Here is a 4,759-nt window from a genome sequence, read left to right on the forward strand (position 1 = left end):
TGTATATATATATATATATATATATATATATATATATAAATAATATAATATAATAATAATATAATATAATATAATATAATATAAATCCCGTTTTGTGTGTGTATGTGTGTGTTTAAAAGATTATAACTACTGTATTTTTCAACTGATTTACTCCAAACTTGGAACATACATTACTTACGTTCCAAAGATGGTTTTAGACGTTTAATAATTTTCACACAATGAGTAACGTGCGCGTTGGGCGCAGGAAATACCTATTCCTGTGTTACATAGATAAGGGAGATAACTCTTGGCAAAATAACTGTTAGAATTTGATTGCCACCCTTACATTCATTCTTCAAAAAAGTATCAGTCTCATCTAGTATATTAAATACAGATGATACATGTCTATCTGCATTTCACACGTATGTTTTTCTCTCTACATCTCCCTTTCTAGGTCTCTCTTTCTATATCTCTCTGTTCAACTTTATCTCTACATTTATCTATTTCTCTGTCTCTATTTGTCGATATGGTGTCTAAGTATCTATATCTTACCTGTCAATCTATATATTATCTATCAATCTATGTCATATCGCACGTTCGCATGGTGTGCCTTCGTCAATAACGTACCTCTACTCAACTACCGAACTCTCACTTCCGACGATTCGACTCAACGGAGCTCGACGTCTCGACCACTCACTGCTCCGGCTCGCTCTCTGCGACGTTTCTACCACTAGCTGTCACGTCCACTATTTATACGTATTACACTAGCCTACTTATCGTCTGGGGTCATCCACACAACACTATATCTATCTTATTTGTCTAACTAGATAGCTCTCTTTTTCTCTCCTTCTCTGTATATTGTCACTTCCATTTTTCAGACGCTATTGTTTTCCCTGTAAGTTTTTAATCGCTATTTACAAACAACAACATCGATACATTACTCACAGAAGTAAATTCATAAATTCCACTTCAATCCATACATTTCGTTAAATTTGCATAAAAATCTCTTATTTATTTTGCAACGTCTTGTGTTTTAGGGGATGGGGTGTGGTAGGTGGGGGATGGAATTACTGATGAAATAAGTGCATAATTTACTGATAGAAGTAACTTCACAAATTTCACTTAAATTCGTACACATAGTTAATTTCCCTGGAAATTTCTCATTTACTTTTGTAACAGTTTTGTGTTTTCCTGTTCTTAACTGATTTTTTCTGGTTCCTAAAATACTGGCTCTTTGGTTCACTAAGTTATACATTTCACTTTAACCCGTAGAATTCTTTATTTTCCGTTGAAATTTCTTATTAAATTTCTGCCCGTCGTATTAAGAAATATAATTTCCGTTACCCAGTTATTTTCATTATTTACTATATTCTGCACCCACGTATTTCTCTATATGTATATAGCCATACCTAGACATCTACAATGTTATGGTCAGCCAAAAGAATATCTCTGTCTAAGAAGAGAGAGACAGCTGCAGAAAGGGAAGCATACCAAGAAATGATCAGACTGTACACTACAAAAGCCAGAGCATCACAAAGTAATGAACAGAGGTATGCACAACTGACAAGGAGTAGGATATCCACAGCAGAACAAAGAGCAGTTGTAACAGCTCAAAGAAGCAACTTCTATGAAGCAGCTTTGAATTATGTTCTGGCAGTTCATTATGCAGATGACATTTATGTTTCCATTGGTGCACTGCCAACTGAGTGCATACATAGTAAAGCAAGGAGGTGGCCTGGAGAGACACCTGCACTGCGCTGCAGTGGTGAAAAGGTTAAACTCCCTGCAATCGTCAACCTCCAGAACTATTGAAGAAACTGCTGCCATCAACTGACCAAGATTCCAAGCATTTCCAAAAAAAATTAGACAATAGAACGCTGCATTACGGATAGCATCATTTGGAGCCACAAGGGATTTAACTGAGCCAGGATTCATGCAAACTTTCAAGATCCAAGGTCAGGTTTATCATTGGATTGTCTCACTACTCCTGTCTAACGAAACGCCAGAATCGGCCTTTCCTTGTTTATATCTTCCTGGTTTTGGTTACGAAATGAGTGGCAGAAAATGTGTTTTTGAATTACGTGTATTTACTTCATATGCATATATGAATTGAAAAAAATTATTTTAACATTTAACTTAACGTTTATGTTTCATGCTGGCATGGGTAGGGAGTTATCGATGTAGAAAGCTGGTATCTCAGCCACTAGGAATTGAGACCTGTGTAATCTAGACGGCGTTTTTAAATTTCATTGTTCTCTTTAACCGGGCAATGCCGGGTATATCTGCTAGTATATATATATATATATATATATATATATATATATAGTTTTCAGATATAGAGTAGATTGTGCCATTAGTTTGGCTTCTATTAAAACTGGTTTCAAATAGTGTAGTTAATATAGGTTTCAAACTTTTGTACAAGAACAGCAAATTAATTGTTTGCATTAATCCTAGAATTCAAATGGTACTTATTTTACTACCCCGAAACGATCAAAGGAAAAGTCTACTTCGGTGGAATTTGAACTCAGAACGTAAAAAGGGACGATATATCGGTAATATTGGAAGAAAGTCAAGGGTGGTGAGCTGGCAGAATTGTTAGCACTCCGGACAAAATGTGTTGCAGCAGTTCATGCATCTTTACGTTCTCAGTCCAAATTCCGCCACGGTCGACTTTGCCCTTAAGCATCTCGGGGTCGATAAAATAAGTAGCAGTTGAGCACGCGTCGATAAAATAAGTACCGGTTGAACACTGACGCAGAGGGAATCGACTGGTTCCCTACCCCATGAAATTGCATGCCATGTGCTAAAATTTGAAATCAATATTAGAAGAAAGCAGTTGGTATTTAAGACTCATCTTCACAAAGGTCTCTGACTGATTGATTATGTTAAACGAAGTATATTAAATCCATATCGAGAAACAGCATATACCCAATTGTTAGTGCTATATCTTCATTTTATCAATATATATAAAGTTTATTATATACAATAATGTTTATTTTAGATTCTAAATTACATGTTGCATATAATGTTATTTGCAAGATTCAGTAATGTGTTTTATTATGCAGTAATTAAATGCATTTCCATCAATAGAGATCATGGATTGATAGATACACCTCATATTGTTCTACACTACGTATTAAAATGGGCTTTTATAGGTCTGATATCGATGACAATGAATTAATAAATATTGTTGTCTATTATTTATGCACATCGTAGGAGGGAAGTCCATTAAAATAATACCCATCACACCCAAGTTTAACATGATAGTCTTTCAAATATTGACCAATAATGTAAGAAATATAGTGAAACGATGTATTTACACTGGTTAAAAGCATGTAGCTAATACACAGATACACATAATTAAATGTGACAATGAATGCTTCTATAGAGACAAAAACTATCTTTCTATATATGCCTGCACATACAAGCCTTATACAGCTGTGCGAGAGCATGTAAGCGGGTGAATGAGATATAATGTAAATTGTATATCCGATATTAATAAAATAAGGTTAAAAAGGCATTTTACTTGAAAATGAAGCCATTTTATGAAAAAGTATGAGGTATGTTTTGATCTGTTTAGAAATATGAACAAATAAATTTCCCAAACATGTGCCTGACTTTCTTCGCCTGCCTGCCTGCTTGCCTGGTCCGCCTGTCTGTCTGTCTGTCTGTCTGACTGTCTGTCTGTCTGTCTGTCTCTCTCTCTCTCTCTCTCTCTCTCCATATATATATATATATATATTATATATATATATATATATACACTATGCACATATATGTGTGTATGTGTATGTATATAGCTATTTATCTATTTATTTATTTATTTATGGGTTTCAGCCGAAGTGGCTGCGGTCATGCTGGAGCACCACCATGACTTTCCATCTTTATCCTCTGCTCTCTTCACGTTCCTTCCATGGCTCTTCTCCCCCACCTGATATAGTCCTATCAAGAGTTTTGACGGCATATCTGGTGTATAAGAGAATTTGACATCGCTGCCCTCAACTGTGTCTCAGTTCGAGCCATCGGTTCGTCTGGTATCGTGGAGAGGAATGTGTCGAGTTTTGCTTTGAAGACCTCTATATCCATGTCTTTCAGGTCTCTCAAATGTTTTGGCAGGGCATTACAGATCTGAGGTCCTCTGAAATCGAGGCTGTTACAGTAACTTGTTCTTATGTAAGATGCAGTGGACGGAACCCATGGTACCACGCAGGGGTGACCTGTGCGGGAATTCGTGTAGTACTTGATGCCAAAGTTTGGTACCAGTCCTTCCAGAATTTTCCATATGCAAATTATTACATATCTCTCCCGCCTGCGCTCCAGGCAGTAGAGACCTAGTGCCTTCAGTCGCTCTCTGTAGTTCATCTGCTGGACTGTGGCGATCTTTTTTGTATAGTGACGCTGAATTGCCTCGAGTTCTGCTGTCCGGTTGAGTTTCGCTGTCCTTAATCAAAGGACATACTAAGTATGTCTACCTACTCAAAATTCGTTATTAAATCGCCCAGAATTACACTGGTGATTACTACTGAAATCAAACGAAGGCAAATTTGGTTAAGACAATCTACTTACATACATTTAACAATATTTAAATCCAAATACTTAAATGTATGTAAGTAGATTGTCTTAACCAAATTTGCCTTCGTTTGATTTCTGTAGTAATCACCAGTGTATTTTTTTTGTCGATTTAATAACGAGCTTTGACTGTTATTTCAAGCAGGTAGACATACTTAGTATGTACTTTGATTAATTTTAAACTTTATATATATGTATATATATAAACACA

The sequence above is a fragment of the Octopus bimaculoides genome, chromosome 6 (assembly GCF_001194135.2).
Source record: "Octopus bimaculoides isolate UCB-OBI-ISO-001 chromosome 6, ASM119413v2, whole genome shotgun sequence".
Taxonomy (NCBI): domain Eukaryota; kingdom Metazoa; phylum Mollusca; class Cephalopoda; order Octopoda; family Octopodidae; genus Octopus; species Octopus bimaculoides.